Raw genomic sequence first — 26,917 nt, forward strand, 5'->3', positions numbered from 1 at the left:
TTGACAGGGAATGCCTGTTGCTTTAACATTTCAGATAATGGTGAGGCAATCCGTGTGTTGGCCACAAAGATGGAGAATATAGCACATGTCCCAGTACAAACATGGGAAGGATGGGATATGGGATGGCTCACCAATTGGTTACCTAATGTCGCAGGACTCAAAGGGATACTATTGTCTTGCTTGTTTTTCTTGACAGTAGTGGTAATGGTTTTATGTATGATGCCATGTATCATTTCATGTTTTAGAAGTACAATTAGCAAGATGGTTTCAAATGAAACTCTACCTCATATCATGGCCCTATACAGAGCTTTACCTCAGGAATATGATGAAGGTCAAGCTATCAAGGACACTTGGGATGAAGGTCCTTGAGCTTGAAAGGGGGGAATGAGGCATCTGTTCATAGTCTGCATTTTAATCAAGGCTTATATTTTGATCAAACACCTGTATTCTTAAAATGAGCTTAAAATATATTTTAAAATATCTGTATCTCTCATGCCAGGCAGCATCTCTCATGCCAAGCAGTGAGTGCATCGGCAGATGTGCTCATCTTAAAGAGGGCCCCTGGTTTATTGCGGTCATAAAAAGGCTGAGAAGCGAGGTCACTGACCTTACAAATTACAGAATAATCAAGTTGCAAAAACAATTATTATGCCTCCCATTTTAGACTTAAGCCCAAAGGGTAAATTGAAGAAGTTGCTTTTAGAACAGCAGCTGTTTTAGCAGCAAAAGGGGGCTGTAAACTAAGAGGCTTCTCTCGGAAGTTGCTTTTGGAAACTGGTTTTTTACTAAGTTCCCTTTCTTCTAAATGTATATATATATTAATGTATTAAATATATAGGCTTAAATGTAATTATGCAAAGGATTTAGAAAGCATGAAATTTAGATATTAGATTCTTATTTCATAGAGACATAGAGTCCTAGAGTTAGAAGAGACCACAGACCCATGCCAAACGGGAGGCACTATCGGAGCACTCCTGACATCTGGTTGCCGAGCCTCTGTTTAAAAATGAAATTAAAAACCATCTGGTTTGTAGGGAATAGGGAAAGAGAGGCCAAAGGTTATCTGGTAATTAAGGTGCCTTGTAGAGGTTAATGGCTACTTGTTTGCCATTTATAAATAGAAGAAAATATAGCTCTCTGTCTCCCATAAAAGGTAATAGGAAATGGGTGTATCTGATATGATTGGTTCTAGCAATCAGCCAATAGGAAATTCAACCAGGCTGATTGGACAGAGGCAGCCAAAGGAGGAGCAAGGGGACTGGGCTGAGGGAATATAAGTGCTGGCCATGAGGGCTGGCAGGCAGAGCATTGGTAACCATATACCACTGTGTCTCTCATTTATTTGTCTGACAAATAAATAATTATTTTAATTTCTCTATTGCTGCGTTGAATATTTCATTCCAGCTAAGCGTTAACCACAAGCAGGGTGCTACAAGATCAGTCACCTTCCTTCCATATCTCTTCATTTATTATATTTATAACTTCATTTACTAGATTTATAATGTTTCTGAGCACAATTCAATGTGTTTCTTCTGACCTTGGGCCAGTATACCTGAAGGAGCATCTCCACCCCCATCATTCAGCCTGGACACTGAAGTCCACCTCTGAGGGCCTTCTGGTGGTTCCCTCACTACAATAAGTGAAGTTACAGGGAACCAGGCAGAAGGCCTTCTCAGCAGTGGCACCCTCCCTGTGGAACACCCTCCCATTAGATGTCAAGGAGATAAAGAACTACTCAACTTTTAGAAAACATCTGAAGGCAGCCCTTATCGGGAAGTTTTTAATGTTTGGCGTTTTGTTATGTTTTTATATGTGCAGGAAGCTGCCCAGAGTGGGTGGGTAAACTGAACCAGAGTATAAATACTCATTCATTCATTCACTCACTCATTCATGATGGCATGTGTAAGATTCTCAAGTGGTCACTTATTCAGTTGCTTATCTGACCTGGACCTCCATATTGTCACTATAAAGTTGCTGCATCAGGGATATTGCTAGGGAATGGGGTCCCAGGGCATGGGGAAAATCTTTATTCAGATTGCCCCAAGTATTTCCAGGGGGTATAAATTTAATTGGGGGTGGTGTGATTTTGATTACTGGGTGAATATTAATTTGGTGGGATAAAATACATTTAGGTGATTTTATCTAGAGATTGTTTGTGGGGGGGCCAGGAATGGGCTTAATTCCAATACTAAGATATGCTAAAATGGCTTATATGCATGAGCGTCACAGTGTCTTAAACTTTGAAGCTCTTTGCATGAGGTCTTCTACAGTGCTAATGCAAATCAGCTCTCAGATCGGCTTCCCTAGGCAGCACGGACAAGGATCCGCTTTAGTTTGTTATCTGAACCATACAAATGTACATTTCCATGCAAATTTAAACAGCTGCCCTGCAAATATTGTTGTTTAGTCATCTTAGTCGTGTTCAACTCTCCGTGACCCCATGAACCAGAGCATGCCTTGGAAACTCTCACTTTCTTCTCAAAGCTTCTCCTTTTTTATTTACATGGAGTTTTCTTGGCAAAATACTGGAGTGATTTGCCAGTTCCTTCTCCAGGTGGATCACATTTAGTCTAAACTCTCAGCTATGACCTGTCCATCTTGGGTGGCCCTGCACAGCATAACTCATAGCTTCTTGGAGTTATTCAAGCCCCTTCATCATGACAAGGCAGTTATCCATGAAGGGACTGCAAATATTAGTAGAATAATATAGCTTGTGAGTTGGCGTACTAGGGTACACCTAATAGGCACATTTAAGCTCATGGAGCGGCAGAGATCCAACCAAAAGCAGGGAATTGTTAAAGTATCCTTTGGAGTGGTAAAAATCTTGAACTTTGGTTTGCTTTTATTTTTTTCCCCATCTTCCTGTAGCAAGAGCAACAGTAAAATAGGTTTGTATGAATTGTACAAATAATTGTGAAAATAACTCATGGGTTATTTTAAAAACAGAATAGGATCACATATTATTTTTATGAAGTCAAAAGTACTGTTGGGGTGGGATGAATCCATAACCTAAATCAATCAGATTAAAAATTGTTTTTAGGTGTGTGTGTGTGTGTGTGTGTGTGTGCGTGTGCTCTGGTATACTGTGGTAAATTCATGGCTTTGTAACTTCGACAAGGTCCACTTTATAAATTGGGAGCACCCCCAAACTTTTATTGTGAGCATTCCCTGAACTATTCATTGCCCATCTCTGTTCTTTTCTTTCTTTTTTTATAAAGCAATTCTTTCAGGAAAGGTTAATGGTTTTGTCCATCTTCATTCATGGAATGACTAATAGCCCCTTTGTCAGTTAAGAGTTCTTTATTGGCTGAAAAAACAAAGGGTATGAAGAACAAAATGTTAATGAAATAAATAGATTTTTCATTATAAAACACTTAAAGCTCATCCTGTAACACTCCTGAATGCAAGAAACATTCCTGATAGCAAGTGTCTGGTGGAATGGTAGGGGGTGGGAGCAGGGAGGGAGAAAGAGAATGGCCTTCTAACAGTCCAGAATCAACTGATGGACATTTTCCATCATTTTTATTATTTTTTTAAAATCCTAGCTTTAACTTGGCCAGACTAAACCAGATCAGGCTCAAATTCATCATTATGTTATGAAGCACTTATAGATCAATCCTGTACATGCCACCTCAGCAATAAGTCTCATTGAGTTCAATGGAATTTACTTCTAGGTACATGTGCATTAGGACAACAGCTTCATCTGCCTCATCCAGTCTGCCTCTTTCTGTCTATCCCCAGATCGGGTTTTCTCCATGTATAAATGCAGTCTTGCTTGTTAATTCATATCTCCTTCTCTGTCCATAGTATTGACATATACACCATGACCCTAGTTTTAATACAGACCCATTAATAATTTGGCCTCTGTGGGCGGGCGGATTATTACAGGAGGCCTTAGAAATAATTGCCCACTAATGTGAAAAAGCAGAAATATGTACAGTATTATATTGCTCATAATGTAATCATTAAAATAACAATTATGTGATAATGAAAGGATTCATTATGCTTAAGTTTATCTTTACATAATGTTAATAGCTAACGAAAACTGCAAAGATTATATCTAATTAAATTGAACAACATTACCAAAGCCTTCTTTGTAGAAAGGCGATCTTTAGCACAGAATTTTACATTCACACGGAGTGTAGTTCAAGTCCATTTTTTACGTATTCAGAAATGTGACCATTTTATAATCAACTGTAACTGATTCTTTTCCATTAAATGAATTGGAAATGCATTCACTCAGGACAAATCCATTAAATGTACTTGAAATTATGTTGATGTGAAGTCCCTGAATAAATGAGAAATAGAAAATTACACAATAATGTGGGCTATTATTATAATAATTATTATGGCCTGTCATTCTGGAATGGCTGCTGAGACCTGGTGTTGATTGCAAATAGTTCTTCAGAGGTCAGATGGCACCAACAAGAGGGCATTAACTGATGGAGCATTTCATTCATGCAGCCTGAGGTTCTCAAGTGTTGCTTGTACAGCAATCATCCAACAGCGAGTTCTCAGACAAGACCCAAGTTTCCCTCTGAGATAAGGAACTACCCAGAGAATTCTAATATTCTTCATGAAACCATTTATCTCTTACCACATGCTTCATACCTACCAGCTTGTAGTTAAATGCCTGCAGCCCTGAGATACTTTTCCAAGACCTCTGATTTCCCCCAAGGTTTCCATTTATTTCTCTTTTCTGGAAAATCTCAGAAAAACTTGTTCCTTCAGAGGGAGTTCAACTCCTCCCAGAACAGCTAACTCACCTGTCTCTGTATAACTTTGTGAGCAGAAACCTGTTCCAATGCATGAATTCTTGTTCCTTGCATCAAGCAGAGCACCTTATAACATCTCCAGTGTGAACAGCTAATGATTAGAACTCATCAGAATAACTCATGGAAACATTTCAATAAATAATAGGTTGTTAGGTAGGTATGTGCAGTGTAGCTGATAGTGCTCTAATGACCTCCCTGGTGATGGGAGGAACTGATTTCCCTGGGATGATTATGATTGTCGAAGACCATAACTACAGTTTACAACATTGATTCTTTTAAAAATTAATGTAGCATGAGTGAGTGGGCTTTGTAGCAACCAGATTTCTTTCTGTTATTTGGAGAAGAAAACAGTGGCTGCTTTTATTTTCTATCAAAGGAACAAAAAAAACAGTCCAGATTTTATTAAACAATTACACTATGGAGTTATCTGTAAGGCATTCTATGGGTTGCACCCAATATGCCATTTAAAAAATCAAGGATGTATATACTCTGTATGAGATCCTATTTGGATAATTGAGTAAGTGGCCAGATTTCCAAAAGAGTTGCATAGACATGTATTATATTGGGGAAAACGAATCATACATTATGTGGAGAACCTGGGAAAATAAAACTCTGATTTCTCTTAAAAAAAAAAAATCCTGTCTGTATTGTATTGTATTGTTTGTTCTCGTATTTGTTAGTGCTTCAAAGCTTTGCAATGCATTATTCTTGTCCTAAAATTCAAACAAAGAAAAATGTGAAAATATGCTAACGGAACTGGCTTCATGCCAATAGTCCCATTTTTACTGCTTTCCAGTGTTGCAAGTAATGAAGATTCCTAAAAGCTCAGCAACATCATTTCTTATTTGCATGAGAGGTTGAGAGTAGCAGTGGCATCAAGATGCCCCCACTTTACACTTCGCTTGCTTAGTTATACTTGATTTTCTACACAAAGAACTAAATTGATATTTTCTTGTCTTGACTTAATTATTAAAGAATCATTCCAGATGGAAATATTTAGAATTATGATAATTCTTTCTGGGTAGACTCAGACACAACTGTTCTCTTTCCAAGAGTATTTGTGGCTGAAGTGCAGGAAAACTTATTACAGTTCAGTTACCGCATCAGAAATGTATCTAAAATAATAAGAGCTAGAAACTCTGTATTTGTCCCATTCATGGCCCATCTCATAGCCTCCAACATTTCTACAATGAAGATAGGGATGCCCCATTCAATAATAATAATAATAATAATAATAATAATAATAATAATAATAATAATAATAATAATAATTTTACTATTTATAATCCGCCCATCTGACTGGGTTGTTCCAGCCACTTTGGGTGCCTTCCAACATATATAGAAACATAATAAAAAATTAAACATTTAAAAACTTCCCTATACAGGGCTGTCTTCAGGTATCTTCTAAAGGTTGTATAGTTACTTATCTCCTTGGTTTGGAGGTTGCATAACTCCATACCCTCCAACATTTCTCCGGTGAAAATAAGGAGATCCTAAGGAAAAGCGGGACATTGCAGGATTAAATCAGAAACCGGGACAGCTTCTGTAAATCTGGGACTGTTCCTGGAAAATAGGAACAATTGGAGGGTCTGCCATCTTGATGATGGTGTGTGCATTTGTGGTTGTGCATTCATGGGAAATTTCTTAGATCAGGTTGCATTGTTCTAGTGTTTAGTCTTTGGAAGGCTGGCGTGCAAAACCTAACCCCCAGCTGGTGAAGGTCGAGGTTCCTCTTCTGTAGCTTTCATGAAAGATGAGGTTAACATTTCTGTGTGCACAGATATGAAAGGAAAACACTGCCAAGGTACACAGATTGGCTGCTCTTCCCAACTTAATGAAGGGCATGTTCATCAGAAAAACAGCTAAACATATTGCTAAATGCCAGGTACCCAATTACATGGAAGATGTTAACTAAAATGCTTTTATTATCACAGTGAATTAGGTGGATGTCTGAGGCCCTAATCCCTACTGTAGATAATCAGAGAAATGTGTTGTACTTTCACCCTTTATTTACAAATAGTGTATGCTGCATGTATCTTGCCACATGTTGACCATTTTTCGTGCTTCTAAATATTGGCATGGCTTTAGCTAATTGCACTGTCTGTGGGTGTGATAGTGCTGTCATTTCTTTCCTCTTTGTTACTTTCCCCACACTAGCTCTGAAATCTCAGGTGGAATCCATTGACATATGGTATGCACACAAAGTTAGAATTGAAGGGTTAATCTCTGAGTCTTCCATGTTGAACAGTATCTGCAGTAAAACTATTAGTAATATTTTGAATGAATTGTTCTCCAGTGTATCTGTGGCAATTAATACTTGATAAGCAAAATAGGAAGAGGGGGAAAACACCTGGGTTATAGGACCAGATCATAGATCCCATTTTTTCCTGATGTCCATATTAATTTATTCATGTTCCACAATACTTGCATATTATATCAGTTGGGAAATCTCTTGAAATGAGAAAGCCACACAGTTACGCAGATTACGTCAGTCCATTGTTGCTGGTGGTTCATTTTCAGAATTAGCCATTCCATGCCTGGGGTCTTTTCTACACACACACACACGCCTTAGAAGTGGTCAGCACAATTGCTTTGTAATGTGAGCAAAACATCCAGACACAAAAGCACATCCAAATATGGGGGGAAACCACTTGTTTCAAACTGTAAAGGTAAAGGGACCCCTGACCATTAGGTCCAGTCATGGCCGACTCTGGAGTTGCGGCGCTCATCTCGCTTTATTGGCCAAGGGAGCTGGCGTACAGCTTCCGGGTCATGTGGCCAGCATGACTAAGCCGCTTCTGGCGAACCAGAGCAGCACACGGAAACACCGTTTACCTTCCCGCCGGAGCGGTACCTATTTATCTACTTGCACTTTGACGTTCTTTCGAACTGCTAGGTTGGCAGGAGCAGGGACCGAGCAATGGGAGCTCACCCCATCATGGGGATTCGAACCGCCAACCTTCTGATCAGAAAATCCTAGGCTCTGTGGTTTAACCCACAGCGCCACCCGTGTCCCTTGTTTCAAATGGTAGCTAATTTTTCTTCCCCTCATACATGAAGGGGTGTGTGTGTGTAGAATTGCTGTATTTTTGTAACAATCAACTATAAATTTAGCAGCCATGTTGTTATGCTGAAGTGTGCAAACATCTATGTTCAGTACATCTAGAGCCCAGTAAGGAGGAGGAGTAGAATGGCATGTAAATAAGCAATGGGAATGATTTGTGGAAAATTCACTTATAATCCTGACAAATGTATACGTTAGTGCCAGTACAAGATTGTAGCCTAGTTCATAGCTTAGATGAGGTGGCTGAATGTTCTTGGACTGCTCCACATCAAACTGCAGGTGGGAGGAGAGGTTGAATTACTCAATGCTCCCTTACTTGTTTCCTATTTAAAATGCTCTACACATATCAAAGTAATTGCAAGGGAGAAATGTTCAAGCTGTGCCTTCTTTCTAATGTGCTGGTTTTCTGTGTGTAAAGCATTTATTTCAAGAGGGTACAATGGTATAGCCCAGGCCACCAGCAACTTATGTGAACTAGGCCTAGGAGTGCATCTACATAGCTGCTCTAAGGAAGCAGTCCAGATTCATAGAGGCTTTAATGGATGCTGAGCCTCCTCTTTCCCAGATAAGTTCCATCAAGGTTCCCCTCCACAATACCAACCTTGGTGCCAATTCAGGAGGTGTCCTAGGAAAAGATCTGTTTCTCCAGTGTATCAGATGCACTGTTAAAGTGCTGAACCAAGAGCTTGGGGAGTTCTCTCTAGCCTCTCCTAGATGTTATACTGAACCTGGAGTTATAGGAGGGTTGCTTGAAAAAAGAGTGTTTGTCCAGCAGCCTAGCACTGGCATGGGTAATCTGTGGCCCTACAGATGTTATTGGCCTCCAACTTCCATCAACCTCTGCCAGCAATGCCAATGATCTGAGCTGAAGGGAGTTGTAGTCCAGCAACATCTGAATTGCCACAGGGTTTCCCATCCCTGACCTAGAAGTTTCAAGGTCTACCTTTTTGGGTATCTCAACAATAAAGTCCCCATGTAACACATTTTAAGTCAACTCTCAACCCACAGTAGAAATAAATGTGAGGACTTTTGCATAATAGAGGTGACACCATGCTTACTGTATCTGATTTGCTATCAGGAAGACTAATTGGATAGAAAATGTGTTTCAAAGCAAGGAAAGGCCCTGTCATGTATCATAAACATAACCTACATACCCAGCTAGCAAGCCCTTAGAGTGATGTGCCACTGAGAGATTGGTGCATTAATATCCAGAAAACAGGAGTATTAGATAGGAGGGATTGTCTCAAGGACCTTTATATCTGTATGCCTTGACCTCTGCTAAGGTTTTTCAAAAAGCTATTATCTGTGAGATTCTAGCTCTGTGCTGTGGGTGCGTCTGCTAACCAGATTTGCAGTGAGGGCATCTCTTGCAAACCATCAGATTGCCATCCAGGGGTAATATTACAGACCTCAAATGTATTGGTCTTTCAGATTCTGGCAAGAATTAAATAAACTAAAATAGTATATTTCTGTGGAAACAGCAGCTTACTAATGAACTATAGCCAGAGGTGGAGTGTTGAGGGGATTGTGTGACTTAAGTCAGTATGTGGCAGATTTTGAACTGAAAATGACAATCCTGCTTCCTTCCTAAGGAAAGGCTGATGCTCAGACTAAAATTTGCCATATCCTTATGATATGAATGAACCTTTGCTAAGGATTGATGAATTCCTCAAACAACAGTGCTTTATTTAATCTAAATTTGACCTTAATTCTCCCTTGGGAAGGGACTCGCACCTGAAACCATTATAGTGTCAACTGTGGTTTCAAAATAAATCCTATCTAACACATAACCACAATAGTTTTGAAACCCTGGTAATTTTCAAGAGGAAGGGCACCACAAAATTCTCTCAATATGTGATCTGCCAAAGCACTGGGCTATACCAAAGTGGCTGGGAAAGTCATCGATCCAGACATATTATGCACCAGTGTGTGATATAAATATTTGAAAATCAGACTCAGAGTGTTATTTACATGTAGGGTTATGAAGATTAGAGTTGTATGTGAAGGAGAAGCCTTATTGGTTTCGAAAGACTCAGATGAAAGCAATAGCTGGAAGTATCCAATATGCAATCATTGATCTTCACAGTTCCGGGGGGGGGGGGGTGTTGTTGTTCTTTCCAGTCCAATCAAACTTAAAATGCTCTTCCAGCTTTACACTTTAGAAAGTCATCTCTCTCTATAGCTGAAGGAGTCTTCTAGATTGCAGACTGGGGGGGGGGGTGTGTGGATTAAACTCTTGCATCCTCTCCAACCCCCTGTTAAACTGGATGAGATACAAAATTGCCTGCCTTGCATTGCTCAAATCAAAGTTTCTCTTAATAATAAGCATACCATTCTTCTCTGTATTCCTCTTTGTCTCTCTGATTCCATTATGAAAACAGCACACAAAAAAAGAGCGATAAATCATAATGACATGAATCTTTTGTATTCTGTGATGCTCTGGCAGTGGATTCTCTGATGTGATTGCAAGGGGTGGGGGGGATCAGCAGCTATCTGATGGGAAATAAAGCAAGCTATTTTTCATCACAACTTAAGCAAACATTGGGGAGGAACAACCTAGAATTCTTCAGGGACCATTAGGTTTTATATCGTCACACAAAGTATTCTTATGATTCTTTGTATTAAGGATAATACAGAAAATAAATTTTAAATCTATTTTGGCCCCTCTTCGTTAAGCATTAAAGCGACACCAGCCTTGGATCAATCTTCTTTGAAAACAATGTTAATATTTATATTTGGAGATGTGAAATGTGGTGCTTCTTTTGCTTATTGTTTAATACACCTGCAATAACTGAAGGAACTTTCTAGTCCCGCATACCAATGGCTGATACAGATTGGTGGCTCTGCCTTGATTGTCCATCTCCCTCCAGGCAGCAAAGCTGCTGAGCAACAGGATGGTTAGTGCACCAGAAGAATCCCACCTCTGACTCTCTGACCCATTGCCAAATACAGACCCTCAAATCCAGCTCCTGAGAGGGCTGTCCTCCTGGTAAGGGATATGGAATCCCTGAGGGTGGTGGCAGCTACTCCCCTATCACCCAGCCAATGAGCTCCATAACTGTAGAAGCGCAATGGAAAAGGTCCCAGTCAAATCTCTGCTGGAAGGGTTCACAGAGCAGCTCCTCATCCAGCGATTGTGGAATAGGTTCATATAGGAGAAAGCCTAATTTCCATGAAATGACAACTATCAAATCAACAGATAGTTAACACAGGAAGTAGCTGGTGTCATTCACACATCATTAGCTGCACAGAATGTTCAGCCAACTTGTTTTCTTGTTCATTTATGTGTATTTCTTTCTCATCCTGCAATGTAAGGCAGTTGTAGATTTGAGTGCCCCACCTAGACAGCCATCAAGCCCAATCCCTCCTCCAAGCTGGCACCCTCGACATATCATCAACAGAACATAATATGGATCATAACTTGCCAAATACCCAGAGTGCAACCAAACACAAGTGCCAGTAGAGGAGGCAGCAAACATAATCTTTTTATTTAAAAAATGCATCCTTACACCCCACTTTTGCATTTTGAGTGAACTTCATCAGTGCAAGAATAGTGGGAACTACTGTGTGTATTCTTGAAGAAACATGCAGCTTTAATTGTACACAAAATATATTCATCTTAAGTTTGCCGTGATATATGTGGAGAGGTCAGAACCTATCCCAGTGCACATGCTCATCCATGCTCTGTCTTCTAGTGAGAAAAGGTCACTGGATGCATTTTCCATAGGTTTGCCAGCAACAGGAGCTCCTTCTGTGGTATCATTTCAACAAGCACAGAAGAGCAGGTTTACGTCAACAAACACCTGACTGGTTTGTGAGGTTCTGCAAGTAATGGGGATACAGATTTAAAACATGAAAGCGGGTGTATTTGCATCAGATATCATAGCATTATTTTATAGAAAACCCTGCTGTGTTGTGTTATAATGAATCTCACCAGCTCAAATGGCTTTCGTTTCTGTACCAGAGAACAGTAGCACAAAATGCTTAGGCCATTTTAATGTCATAGGTTAGGAAACTCTGACACTGAGTATTAATGTAAAATGCATTAGCATTGCCCAAGGCAAGCCCTCAAAACCCAGAGTATTCTCTTTCTCTCTCTCTCTCTCTCTCTCTCTCTCTCTCTCTCTCTCTCTCTCTCGGATTGAATTAAGTGCAGTTAAGCAACTTGCATAGCATATGTATAATTCGGAATCTGTATAGATACATATGTGGAGTGCTTCATTTTTTAAAACACAAACAACCCAGCCATAGCATTGAGAAGCAGTGCAAATAGCACAATTCCAATTTTCCTGTAGACAGTCAGAGCAATGGTATGAACTGGTTGTGTTTTTCAAAACCGTTAACCTGAAGGCATCATGATGTCACTGTACTATGCATCAGTGCCAGGGCTGGCCTGAGACATTTTCCTGCTTCACCGCAGAATCAATGAGGTGTCTCCCATTATCTCTTGAAATGCACATGGCTATAAACACTCTGAAGAATTGTGATGTTGCAAGGATTCCATGCCTGTGGAATCACATGGGGACTCCTCTAGGAGAAATATACAACCTCAATAAATTGATTGATTGATTGATTGATTGATTGATTGCATGCTGCCCTTCACCGCAGGGCGCTTCCCATCATAAAAACACAAACACTTAGATCAGGCATCCCCAAACTGTGCCCTCCATTTGTTTTGAGACTACAATTCCCATCATCCCTGACCATTGCTCCTGTTAGCTAGAGATGATGGGAGTTGTAGTCCCAAAACAGCTGGAGGGCCGAGTTTGGGGATGCCTGACTTACATTGTTTCCATAGTTGGATCAACTTTAAACAGTGCTATTAAAGCAGCACACATCTCCATTCGATTCAGAGTATGCATCTCATACAAAGGCAATAGGACTCCTATATCAGCTTGTTTCAGTGACTCTGCTGTCATTCTGGACTACTGCAAGAAACACGATGAGATGCTGCTAGAAAGGGATCCTATTATCTGTATTCTGCTTAACAGCCTTTTTCCAAGACACTTTCATATACAATAGAAACAGGCTTCAGTGAACCAGCCATAGTTTACATGGGGTTTCACTCTGAATATAGAGCAATTGGATGGCAGTGTGACATGTATTCTCTGCCATGTGATTGAACCTGATGTGCTCCTGCCTTGCCTGAGTTGCTTGCAGGTCATCCTAGTCTACGGTCCTTCTCCATAATGTTATGTATGCAGGGGAAATGTGGTGTGATCCTGATGTCCTGGAACTGCCATTCATCAAAGCACCCCAAATATATCTATATATCTTATTTAGGACAAGAGCTGTGCAAGCTAGCTAAAATTCAGATAAAACTACACCAAACTTTTAACTCAATTACATATCATATCCTGTAGTGGCAATTCAAAACCTAGGCTAGCTAGATTTCTCCAATCTGGTGTCTTCCAGATTGTTTGTTATACAACTTTTACAATCCTTGACTATTGGTCATGCATACTGAAGCTGATAGTGCTTATAATCCCAAACATCTTGAGGACCCAAGCTGGGAAAGGCTGATCTAGATCATAATTTTTTTTGGCAGCTTCTTCCAGAGAAAGGGAAGGGAAAATATCCCAGAGTCCAGCCATCAGTTGTTGGTGATTTGCAGCTGAAGGTCTGGGAACTCATAGATGAATGCATTTTTATGGCCAGCAGCTTAATTGTAAACTAAGAAGCAGATTCTAACAATAGAAATCTATAAAAGTTTATACATTGGTATTTTCCACTGAGACTATTCTAGCCCCATAGATGTGGTTTCCATCCAAGGAAATTAAATCCAATTGTATTTTATTTAAAGTAGTATATAGCACCCTGAATGCTGTTACTAGGTATTGAAAAAAATGCAGGTTTTTGTCAATATGAATTAGATTCCTCCTGTTTCTACACATATTGAATTTTCACATAGTAGGAGGAAAGGGAATATCCTTTAGCATCACTTTCATTGATCTGGGGACTGCATGTCTTTTCAGAGGCTCTGGAAATGTGTTGGCATCTCAAAGTAATGTTATGCTTGCATTTATTGCAAGCAATGGATGCTTCTTGATTCCAAAATGTATTGCCTCCTCCGGTACAAAATTTCTGTTTTATTCTTGCAGAAGAGAGAGCAAGGGAAATAATCTACTGAGAAATCAAGTGCAAGTACTTGGCACTTTTCCATGTATAGGTTTTAGTAACTGTGTTTCTTTCTAAATAAGTTCAAAATCAAATCGCTAGCATTTATACTTACATAGAAGTACTGGGTTGTTTTTGTTTTATAAAATGTGAAAGTCAGCAATACTCAGCAATGGCACTCAGCAAGGAAAGCTCTTATCATGAAGGCAGAGATTAGGAGTAAATATATGGGACCAATATTCTTATGCAAAGGGAATTAACATATCTAATGAGACAAAGAAAGTAAAAGACCTGGGGGAGATGTTACAATACAATCTAGCCTTCTTTGCTTTCATTTGTCCCCCACGTCTTTTACTTTCTTTGTTTTGTTAGATATGTTAATGCCCTTTGCATAAGAATATTGCTGAGGATGGCTACAGGTGGCTTCCTCTCCATGTAGTTGATGCTGCTGTGACAGCTTCAAGGTTGCCGTTCATCTCTTTCTATTCTCCAGAAACAACAGGTAGCTGCTTTCTATTCAATACATTAATCCATTGATAGCGGCATAGAGTGAGCAACACCTTAGCCATTTTGCTAGATCAGAGCACAAATCCAAGTCTTCATACTCATGTTAACTTTCAGCAACAGAAGCTTTGTACCAGAGGTTCCTGTAGCATATCAGTAAAAATGCAATGAAAAAACACTCAGCATCCAGCACAGTACATTACAATTGCGTAGGAGAGGTGGGGGGGGGGGTTTAAAAAACTTAGTGGTCCACCAAAACCCTCAGCAATTTTCAAGAGCTTCATGGGGTAGGGGGAGTTTGGAAACCACTCCTTTAGATACTTCCTGCGGTGGGTAATATATTCAATTATTGGTAGGAAATTCATGAAACATTTCCCCCTGATAATATTCAAAAGAATACTAGATTGAGAAGTTAACATGGTTGAAGCCCCTAAAGGCTACTTTTTTATATAAGGGAACTGGAATAGGTTGCAAAGAATGTCCTTTTAAATAGGCTAACCAAAATAAATAAATACGAAACATATATTTAGCAGTGGTATGGCTGAAAATTGAAGAGGCTGGAGCGGCTGCCACACTTAAGTTTCTGTTGATAAAAAGTGACATTTAAAATTAAAATGAAGAAAATAATCCCTAAAGCAAGGCTTTGTGATGCTGGCCATTTGTGCCACCAGTTTGTATTAAGCACTGAAGGGAGGTAGAAAGACCTGTGGAGATTTGTTTTTCATTAAGGCATGAATTAACATTCAGGCAGCTGAGCTAAAATAGGTTTGCATAAAAGTTGGTGTTCTCAATTATTTGGAGTTCCATTCTATACAGTGAAATTAGAATTTTGAGTTATCATTTGAAAGTCTTTTCTTCCCCTCCTCCCGCCCCACTTGCAAAGCAAGATTATAATGGTTACTGGGGATTTCGATTAGGTGGCATTCTTATATATTGCTCACCTTATCTCATCACCAATTCTTTTCAAGTGACAAACTGAATTAATGTCATACATTAAATGCAAGAAGCTATGTAGATTCAACACTATGGCTGAGATTCCCCCCCACCCCCACCCTGACTATAAATAAAGATATTCAAAAGCTGTATGCAGTACAGTTCCTTCTCAAGCATATATGCAGTATTATTAACACTAATCCAATGTGTGTACAAAATGTGCAAACTGACCTGAAATCAGCAACTGTGGCATTTGAGGAAGGGGGGGGGGGACTTCTCACTAATTGCCTCGCACTACACAGCTTGAATTTTCAGGATTTCACATCACCTTTGTTATGCATGAGAAATCTAGTCTATCCTAGTTGCATAATATATAGAATTAATCATGTCCATTTCACACACACATTTCCCCATAGATGGATTCCATGGTGCTGGGAGCCTCTTTCATGTGATGCCTTCACACACTGCAGGGAACTGTTTTAGCGTTGTGTGATTCCAAAATGTATAACAATTCCATGAGAAGACCAAGCTGCAACACAGAACTTCACCACACTAAAGCAGTTCACATTCTTCAAGTGTGTGTGTGTGTGTGTGTGTGTGTGTGTGTGTGTGTAAGGATACTTAGCTTATTGTGCATGGATTTAGTTTATAATTCATGGCTAGCTGACCCCTGGCACAGATGCCCTAGGAAGCATTAATAGTTTGCATCACGCTTGAACAGGAACAACTAGGTCTATGCACCTAAGTATGGCAATTGTAAGGCTTCCGCCCCTGTTCTTTTCCCTCTTCTACACTGCAAGAGTGCATTATGTACTGTAGCGTAAAGTGGTGCTGATGTTTTGGTCTTGACTTACAGCTCAATCGATGAAGAGGTTAGCAGAACTATTATAGTAGCTTGCCGCCTCTCCTCCCTCTGTGTCTGCCGTGGGTTTTTGTGTGTGTGCAAAACAGATAAGCTTGCTTTTCCATTTAGTGAGCGGCTACAACCTCAGATGGGTCATGTTCTTCAGCAGCTCATTCTACACTCCTTATTTCCATTTGAATTTGGTTCTTCGCATGCAACCAAATGGGCAGGAATGGGAAACTTGTGGTCCTTAAAATGGTGCTGGACTCCCAAAGCCCATCAGTCTCTCAAACGACATGCCCTATTCAGTGATGATGGGAATTGTAGGCCATTATCATGTGGAAGGCCCATTCCTGAAACATAGAGTTCCAAAAACAGCAACCTTCTTGTCACATGGCACCTTTCAAAGACACATCTAATGTTACATTTGTGTGTTGCTGTATTACATGCTCCCTCCATCTCTATGACTATTAATCCTACACCAGTGTACAGACACATTTAATCCTATTCCTAACTTGTCCATCAGTAGGCTACAGTCCTGTTGTACTGTGTATTGTCTAGTTCTGAATTCTGTGATGGTTCATGCCGACTGCTTGCCCTTTATGGTTGACATCCATGAACGTTCTTCCCAATACATCCTTTGCACAGGTGAGAAAAGCTTTGCTGAAAAGCTAATATAACAGGTTCAGTTCAGGAAATGGTGCCAGCATGCATGGAACTCTCTCAGCTTGTTATGCTGATATACCAGAAGTTGATGCAGGCTGACCAAAACCCACAAGCTGAAACAGTCTTAAGTAAAGAAAACTACTTAAACATAATCAGGAAAAAGTCCTTGTAGTGACTTTTCATAAACTTAGCAGTAACTCTCCAGCATTGCCTCCCCTTGACCCTGGAACTAAACTTCCCTGGCATATCCTACAATGGCACTGCTGCTATGGAAGTGTATAGAACTATAAATTTTAGCAGAGCCCAGCCATCAGTACATTTGACTGCATTTATCAGCTCTGTTGCATTTAATAGCTTTATATTCATGGCGTGATTTAAGAGATGCTAGAGTCCCTGGGTAGAAATGTGAAGGCCTGGAGGGAGGGGGAACTGGTATAATTGGTGTTATCACAATCTTGCTGAGTTGTATGATCTATTATTTCTGTTGTACTTATACACATTTGATCTTTGCCTAGAAATTTCATAATCTGCTGGACTTCTTGCAGTTCCATGGAGTTTGGCCCTTCTGTTTATTTACACACTCTTTTTTCATGTGTACAGTGTGTGTGTGTGTGTGTGTGTGTGTGTGTGTGTGTGTGTGCGTGCACGCACACACACACAAACGCAAATATCTACCAATCGAAGATAACACTTTGTGCATCTGACAAAGTGGGATCTGATCTGCAAAAACTTGTGCCACAATACACCTGTGTTTAAGATGCCACACCATCCTTTGTTTGTTTGTTTGTTTGTTTGTTTTGTTTTGTTTTTATTTGCTGCATCAGACTAATATGGTTCTCCCTCTGGAATTTGCCCAGTAAAGGTTTTTGATTAAGTTACTCCCTCACAAAAAACTTAATTAAATTATGACCTTCCCCCAAGTTTGATTACCTACTGTGCTGCAGGAGGTTGATCGCCTAGCAGCAGCTTGATTGCCTAGCTACAGTTTGATTGCATGGCAGTAATTCAAATAAACAATGGCACCAGTCCCCCGGCCAAAACACACCAAGGCCAGAATCTCCTGTAGGTGAGTAGTGAGGAGGAGGAGGAAGGTAAAGAAAAATGACCAGGAGAGAGAGCAGGTTCAAAGCACCCACTCTTCTGCAACTCAGTGCCATGCTTACAAAACAGGTGTCTAAGCATGGCAAAATCTGTCATGTCTGGAGGGCCAATGGTGTCTCTAGAAGCTCTGCTGTGGCTAGAGTGTCTTCGTTTCTCATTTTTAAAGTGCTTTCCCTTGTAACTCATCATTGCTGCTAAAGTGTTCAAATTTCCTCCTCCTTTTCCTTCTGTCTTCTAGGTGTAACCACTAGACCTTGGTATAGCCAGGGCTGGTCATGCCATGAATCATGCTTAGCCACATGACTCAAGTATCTGATTGGGAAGGGTGGCAGATCCTTCCGCCGCCATCTGCCGCAGTTAGTAGCCTGGTTGCTGCTGATACTTTGGTCATCGCTGCCCACCCCTCCCCTCTTCCTAACCACCACAGCTGGCACTGCCACCCATGACACAATTGAAGCAAAGTGGCAGAGGTGTTTCCTGGAAGTCCCACCTCATACCTTGCACTGAGGAAGGAGTTCTTCCTCAGAGAGAAAAATCTGTACCACTGTTCCTTTGCACCAAATACAATATAAAGTTACTCACAACAGTACCTGGTGGTGTAGGCACTCTTGGGGACAACCTCGCCCACAATGCCTAGCTCTGAGGAAGGACTCCATTGAGGAAGGACTCAGTTGAGCTTGCCAGGACTGTTGGCACAAACAAAGCAGAACAACAATGATGGTGCAGAGGAGATGGGAAAGGTGGAGGCAGAAATCTTCGGATGTCCCGCTTAAAACAAGACACTTGGAGGGAATGTAGTCAAGTTGCAAGGAACTGCACCATCTTAACCTGTTCCTCTCTGTTTTTGCACACACACCCCATTAAAAACAAACCACACTGAGCATAAGAAAATATGCATATCACTTCTGTAGCACTGTAGTACCACTGTAATACCAGTATACAAAGTATTTTACAATTCTTAATTAATTTTAAATCACACTAGAAGTGCTTCAGCATCCCTTCAGTTAAAATAAGCATGGATGGACATGAAATGGACTTCATTATTTTGCAGGCTAAGTGAAATGTAAAAAAGGACTCTGTTAGATGCCTATAAATAGAACCCTTTTCTTGCAGAAAAATCTTCAGCTGCCCACTCTGGAGTTATCTTGCTAGCAGTATCCTTGGCATTGTTGAGGTGTCTTGGGGCAATTCTTCCTCTTATACATAAGTGCAAATTAATATTTTGAAAGCCTTCACAATGGCACTAAGGTGTAATCATAAGCCTCTTTCCACCCCTCTTTGCTTTGAAAGCAGAAACTGTGCAGGAAACAAATGTCAGGCATTTTCTGCAAGGTATGCAATGCAAAAATCACCCTGCTGAAACCTGCCTGTGATGTTAAATTCCTCTGCCATGTGCATAACCAGATGGCAAGGGTAAAATGTCAACATGGGTGCCAATGGTAGGGAAAGCTTCCAAGGTCATTTGTGAGAAAGTTTCCCTATTAATTTGGAGCCCTATTTGAGCAATGTAGCGCACAACCAACCTAGGCCATAAGATAATAACACTGGTTTGCACTTCAGGGTTCTTATACACTACTCTAACTTCCCCTTCCCCCAAATTAATATAAAAGTAGACTCTATCTGCACTGGTGTTAGCAAAGTCATTTTTAAAAATGTAGAAGGCCAGTTTTTTTAAAAAATCACTTATTTTTGGTATGAAATGCAGAAGGGCAGTTTTTAAAAATCACTTATTTATGCTGCTTGACTTAGATTATGAGTCTTTGCTGCTATGTTTCATTCTTCAGTTGACACACTACAGCCAGATCACAGCTACACTAAAATCCCGGATATCTGCTTTGTTTCTCCATGGAGCATCTATCAATTCTTTCCCAGAGAACACCAACAGAAAGAGTTTTAAAAACAAATTAATAAGTTCACTTATTAATAAGTACAGACAATGCTCTCATACTGAATCAGGCCATTGGTCTACTTCAATATTATCCACTAGGGCTGTGCACATGCACCCCACATTTGCTCTGTGGCCCTTAAATCAGACCAGTCCACTCTGTGCCTCCTTCTGCTTCTTCTTCTCCTTCTCCTCATGATGCTGCTCCTTCACAAGTGCTCCTTCACTGCACAGAAGAATGCCACTTACAAAGGAGCAGCAACTGGGACCATGCAGAGCTAAATATTCCACTTACTATTTGGTAAGCGGGAGATTTCAATTCTGTGTGGTGCTGCTTCACAGGACTGAGAAGAGAAGGCCTGTCGTGATAAAGAAAAGGTTGAGTGGGAAAGGCATCCAGCCACCCCCACCCCCACCACCCCTAACTTGTTTCATGAAGATGCAGCTGCCACCTTTTCACAGGTTTTCCATCTGCCTTTCTGACGCAATGTTAACAACAGCCCTGGATCACTCTGTGTTGCCTAACCCATGGTGTTCTGGGGTTGTTTTAACATGACCCGACTGATGCCTAGATTCTCTTGAATCAACCCAGATTGGTTTGGGACATGGTCATTTGGGGTGCCCAAGGGTTTTAGCCTTTTCTGTGCCTTTTAACATTTACATGAAGCCACTGGGAGAAGTCATCCAGAGATTTGGGCTAAAGCATCAGCAGCAAGGGGACAGCACACAGCTCCACTTGTCCCATCTATTTGTTTCAGGAAGGCTGCACTTGAATTATAGTGCACACTGGCACAACACTGTCTTACACTATGGACTTGATTTGTGTCATTGTCGTTGTTGTCATCATCATAGATAGTGCTGTAGACACTGTTTTAAAGCTGGTGGAGAGGTTAGGCTATGAAGTTCATGTATTCTGCCCTGAACAGCTTTGCACAAATCTTGTTATAATATAGCTCCAAGGATGGGAACAGTGCAATTGCAACAACAACAAAATCAAAATTCAATTTTCCACCTTCCCTTTTCTCTTGAATAAATTTAAAAACCAATTCATTGAGGAGAGCATCTGCAGTGAGTAGTCTCAACCTGTGCCTAACAAAACAAGGGCTGCAATTCAAGAAGTTTCCATCATCAGGGTCAGCCCCACTTATTAGCAAAGAGATGCTCCATTGAGAAAGAAAGGAGCTAAAACATTCATCTTGCCATTGAAATGCACATATGGTATTTCCCCCCCCCCCACCCACATCATACGTCATTCCTGAAGCTTAATTAATCCATTAAAATTAGTGTACTTTGCAATCAATTCCAAGTGAGATTGATGCATCCTGTATTAATTGCATCATTCACATGAGGCATGTCAAATGTCAGAGACTTTCCTTCCATACAGCTGCGCTTACACTGGGTCGTTCACACACGTCCTTAATGGTAGGAATATGTTATCATTTCAATCAGGAAAATTATGCTGCACAATATGCTTTAAATCTTGCACGCCCTAGTTAGAAGATAAATGCTGTTTTTGATGTATCCCACTGCTCTTCCTCTTTGGTTCAATAAATGGTAAAGTAGCCCATTTTCAACGGTTTTCTGCTGCTGTAGTGCAAGAGGTATAATTAAATTGTGTCCCAGTAGTGAAGGTTTCTAAATGATGATGAGCCAAAACTAATTGTATTGATTTGTTTATTACTGGCTTAGGAAGCTCATCAAACAAATGGACTGAAACTATTTCCATATTCTTATCTGTTTGCTAAATGAGAAACAAATAACGTTTCCATATGTCTGTTGCACAGCGCCACTGCACTAATACTAATACTGATGAGAGACTCGAACAGTAGAAGGAAGATTATTCACACAGTGTTGATGAGATTCTCGGGTGCACCAATTTTTCAGCAGGTTTGGAAGAGCACACATGTGAAACCTTTAAGATTTTGGATTGTTTGAGCCGCGTTGCTGCCACACAGTACAATCCCTGGAGGGACAGGTCTCCAATCCTCCACTGATATCATTTGAATGAATGATGTACTCCTCTTTCCCACAACGTGGCATGAACACAGATAAATCAGTAATGGAAGATGTGTAGACCAGTTAATCTATCTTGGGGTGTCAGGCACTGTTCACTCAAGCGTCTTCCAACTCTAAGTTCAACTATGCCTTTCCAGATGCTTCTGCACAGAGGTTTTGAAGGTACCCTGTCACCTTGTATGGCCATCTCTTTCTTCCTCCTGACATGTGAGCCTCACTTACCAATGGGGCTTACTTCTGAGTAGACATACATAGCATTGTGCTGTTAATGCCAGATTAGCTATCCCACGTGCTGTACACCTTGCTTTTGCTGTAAAATATGCACTGAACTTTCTAATGTTAACCCAGAGCTAACATTTTGCATGCACCACGCACTACACATTTTGGCAACTTTGGCTCAGGAGAGCAGGTTTTGCTCCCGAGAGGCTTCTGTGAACCTGGAGGCTGAATTACTCTTGCATCCCTTGAGAAGCTGATCTTGCCAGCTTGGCTGTGCTCTGCTCCAGCTGCAGCCCTGCGCATTACACCGAAGGGCTGTGGATAAGTTAATAGCATACTGGAAGCAGATCTAAAGATAGAGGGAATTATATTCCACCGTTATTAATCTTTCACCTTCCGTGTGGCTTTAAAACCATAAAGCCCCCTTTAAAAAGGACGTTCCAGAGGCGAGACAGAAACTGCTGAGGAGGAAGTGGCATTTTAGCACAATGCAAAGTTCAGGTGTCAGCTCTCATCTTCATAGTCTGTCTTCTAGCAGGCAGCAGAAAAGGAGCAGGGCCTGACCTCTTGGGTGTTAGCCTCTCGAATGTTTACTCACTGACTTAAGTGGAAGGAGAAAGAGGTTAAGAACTCCAATTTTCTCCACACCACTGCAGAAAGCCACATTTGGGAGGGCTCCCAAGCGGTGTGACAGAAATTGAAGGTTCTGCGTGAGAAGCAGCTCGCCGAGCTGAGTAGCCTCCAGGTGGTGGGGTGTGAAGTGGTCACCTCACAGCTTCTCAGACATTGAGTGCTGCGATACAGAATGTGCTTTTGAAGAAGCAGCCAAAGCACCTGAACCATGGCTTGCTTGTGCACTTGCAGCAGCAGTTTTACAGCTTGCAAAGACTGATTTGTCTTCATTTCGAGCTCCCAGGACATCAAAATTGAAAATCAGGCACCGGTTAAGGTGCTGCTGGCTCAAGTGCTTCAAATCAGGAGTGGGCAATCTTGTTTCAGTCTGAGGGCCACATTCCCTCCCAGAGCCACCTGCCAGTGCCGGGTAAGGACCTTTAAATTTTACCTTTGTACGATAGGCTAGTTTCTACAAACACATACCTCTGTCTGCCATCCAGCAAAGGGAAGGTGTCATCAGAGTTCAGGCACACTTCTCAGCCAGGAGAAAACACGCAAGGAGGGTGCAAAGCACAGTGCCAGATTAACCCCTGTGGAAGCCCCTAGGGCAGTGGTGGCCAAACTTTGCCCTCCAGCTGTTTTGGGACTACAATCCCCATCATCCCTGACCACTGGTCCTGTTAGCTAGGGATGATGGGAGTTGTAGTCCAAAAACAGCTGGAGGGCCAAGTTTGGTCACCACTGCCCTAGGCAGTCAAAATCTTGGGGGAGGGGGGCCGTTGCAATGATGTAGGTTTCTGAGTCAATGGGGGTTTCTCTTCCAAATTCAAATTCTTTCAAGATCAAATCAATATTATTTTGATCTGTAGTAGCCTACTCTACCTGAGATTCACCACCCTTGCTTTAGATAACCCTAATTTAGCCGCATGAATAGCTAGTCTTTATCCCAGTTTGTACGTTGCCAAGGTAGAATAGTTGTTACACACATGCACACACACACACAGAGAGGGAAGAAGCGGGGGAGAGAGAGAGAGAAAGAAAGAGATTTTCTCTGCATGTGTTTTATATCCTGCAACATATGTAAACTCTGATCATGTGATTAATCCTTTACTTCCCAATACAAATTCTTGTGGTTGTGGGAAGTGACAACACAATCAGTGTGAATGCTGACACAAGACTACAGAGAGACAGTATTTTGAAGGCTATGAAGCCACCCCAGTAAGGGCCTCCCATGACATGCCTACAATTTAAGCAGCTGATATATTTTACCAAATAAAACCATCCTGTATCATTTGGAGTACATAGTTTATATATTTTACCTACACCGACAACTTTTGATCCCTGGGTCCGTCCATCCTATGTAGATGGCCAATTTTAACTTAGAGGTGAAAATTGTGTTTGTGTGACTTATATGCAGTGTTTTCCAGCGAATTGCCAAAGGCAGTATACAAATCAAATCTTCAAATTTACAAGCAAAACAATACCTATAAAACTAGAAACTGAAAATGACAGGTAAAACCATATGAGGAACAGGAAGGTAGCTTGAAGGAATGCAACTAATGAGATAGCTAAGAGCCTTTGTAAACAAAATCATAAAATGGTATACAACATGAAAGGAAAGTCAGAGAATTTCATCAGAAATGGAAATAGGAGAAGAAATTGCCACAATTCATGTGTTCATCTAAGATCAGGAGTGGAAAACATGCAAGAGAATATGAGCGGTATTGGTTATCAGAGGGTTTTAGTCCACAAATGTTGCATAAACAATTGTGTCATTTTCTGCATGGTTTTTGAAGTTTCCCTTCTTGGAGTGCACCCAAGTTAATTGTGTAATTAGCTACATAATTATCATGTTCATTTCAGCCAGAGTAGATAACAAGATGAACAACACAGGTTTTCACAGAAGCTGGACTGTAACGGAATGGAAACAGTGTAGATTGCGACAATCCAGTTTGGAAATCACTGCTTCCTTACATCCTGATTCACAGATCTTAAAAGGCTCAGAAACACAGTGCGTTTAATCATTTTGAAACCAGATAAAGAAACTGAGGGACATAATATTCATTTTGTTCAGAGGGGAATGGGACATAATGACATGGGGAAAGTCAACATCCCTCATGTTGTAGACCTAGATCTGTTCCCTGAGCTTCCCTCTTTGACCTTTCCTTCCTTTTCCTTCCCTTGTTCTTCTCTCATTAGCTCTAGGTGGAAAGTAATTCTTCAGCCTTCAGACCCACATGTAAGCTTTAGTCAGCAGTATTAACCCTCATTCCTCTGTAGGTGAACCTAAGATGACATAACAGAAGAGCCCTTTATACAGAGTCTTAGAGTCAGCCACCTGGTTACAGTCAAGTACACAATTGATGAATGACTGTGGGGCAACAGGTCAATAACCAATTAAAGAGAACCATAGAAGTAAGGCCACTGATCTAGAAAAGAGAGAAATTTATACTCTTTAACTTACCTTTCTTAAGACTACAGAGACATAAAAAAGCAACGAGAGGAAAATCTTGATGTCTAGATAAACCGTGAAATGAACATGAACAACAGGACTCCAAGAAATACAAAGAGGTCAATAAAAGAAACTATTTGTATTAGGAGTTGTGTCAAACTCTTGGGAAGGTCACCAGGTCTAAACTATCACAATTTATGCAGATCAGATTAGAAGGCCAACTGGGACAGAAAGAAAGTTGAAAGGCAGGAAAGCCTTTCCATCCCAGGTCTAATAAGGCTTGCTGGCTTGACCCTGCAATTGAGGAGGCTGGGGCAGCATGACTTGTGCATATGTGCTGACATCATGCGTGCATGCCATGCAGCGTGCTGGTGTCACACATGCTGTGTGATGTGCTGACATGTTGTGTGTATGCCACGTGGCTTGTGCGAATGGCGTCAGCATGTCCTGCAGTGTGTGCAAGTGAAGTGAGCACGTTGTGCGTGGACAGCCGCCACAAAATTTTGAAAGGGCCCAACCCCCTCCTTGAAGCTTCTGTACTACAACTCTCATCAGCCCTAACCCACACATGGTGGTTGGTGCCGATTGGGCTGGTTATCCAAAACATCTGGAGGGCACCAGGTTACCAAAAGTCGCAGAGATTGTGCAGGCTAATCTATGGTGAGATGGTTGGGTGTGACAGAACAGACAGTGATGTGATACCTTCCATCTGTCAATCTATGTAGCACTCGCCATTTGGTTGGGGGCGGAAACCGCATAATCCCTGAAATAATACACTTTCCCAAACTTCTGGCAAACTTCTGGCATACTTGATTTGCAATTTAAATTGTTTATAAGTATAAGCCCCCCTGCAGTGTTCCACACACTTCCTTCATTTTTAATTGCTGTAGACACTTCAGTTACTAATTAAACTTTATTGTTTATGACACACATTTTATTAATAGCTGTGATAAAACTTGTGTGTTCTAGCATCTTCCTTGCATGTTAAAATGGGAGTAGTATCACCATTTGCTGGAGAAGGCAGACATTGGCTCAGTTCGAGTCCCCACCCCCACCCCTTTGATCCACACTGATCCGTGCAGACGTAATTTAATTATGACAGTAGCAAACCACTCTGGAATAGAGGCTGGGATTTACCTGTTAATGATGCTTTGTCTGAGCCTGGACTCAATTAGAACCTGTCAACTTTGTCTCAATATTCAGTGGCAAGCCTTAGACTATAATAGAAAATGTTATAATTTTAAAAAGCAGAAACTCTGTATGTTTACAGAGTGAGGCCTCTTTATGTATAACATTTTTCCTGTATGGGAGATGGAGACCCTCTTTGAGGTTCTATTTTTTGTTTTCTAATCAAGCAGCAAATAAATTTTATGAAACAAGTTAAATAAAATAAATAGACATAAGAAAATAAAAAGCACCCTACAAAATAAAGCCAAGGTTGCTTCCAGATGATCTGCTTATTGCACATGCATCCTGATTTGTTTGTGCAAAGTTTGCAGGAAGGTTAAAGGATAATCAGCTATTACTTGAGCATTCATTCTCATTCGCTTGCAGAGAGGTTGCACAGTGATTTGTTGGCTGTTATTTCACAATTTCCAGTGCATTTCCCCATCACTGTCCTTATTACAGAAAAGTGATTTTTTTAGACTTAAGGGGTTGTTGCACAAGAGCACCAAAACAACTTTTAATTGTGCAACCTGAATTTGCTAGTTTGCTTCTGAATCCC

The 26,917-nt window shown here is 40.8% G+C and overlaps 2 protein-coding genes and 1 long non-coding RNA gene across 7 annotated transcripts in view; all 3 read left to right on the top strand.

Annotated features, from left to right (window-relative positions):
• ST6GALNAC3 (ST6 N-acetylgalactosaminide alpha-2,6-sialyltransferase 3) overlaps positions 1-26,917 on the top strand; it is a 283,631-nt gene that overhangs the window by 195,422 nt on the left and 61,292 nt on the right. The window lies entirely within an intron of this gene.
• ST6GALNAC5 (ST6 N-acetylgalactosaminide alpha-2,6-sialyltransferase 5) overlaps positions 1-26,917 on the top strand; it is a 404,743-nt gene that overhangs the window by 173,705 nt on the left and 204,121 nt on the right. The gene's annotated exons all lie outside the window — the stretch shown is intronic.
• Positions 16,980-26,570, top strand: LOC310710126. The gene is made up of 2 exons (XR_014527827.1): positions 16,980-19,669; positions 19,718-26,570. It is a non-coding gene; the product is annotated as an uncharacterized lncRNA (long non-coding RNA).

This window comes from Podarcis liolepis (genome assembly GCF_965112155.1).
Source record: "Podarcis liolepis genome assembly, chromosome: 6".
Classification (NCBI taxonomy): Eukaryota; Metazoa; Chordata; class Lepidosauria; order Squamata; family Lacertidae; genus Podarcis; species Podarcis liolepis.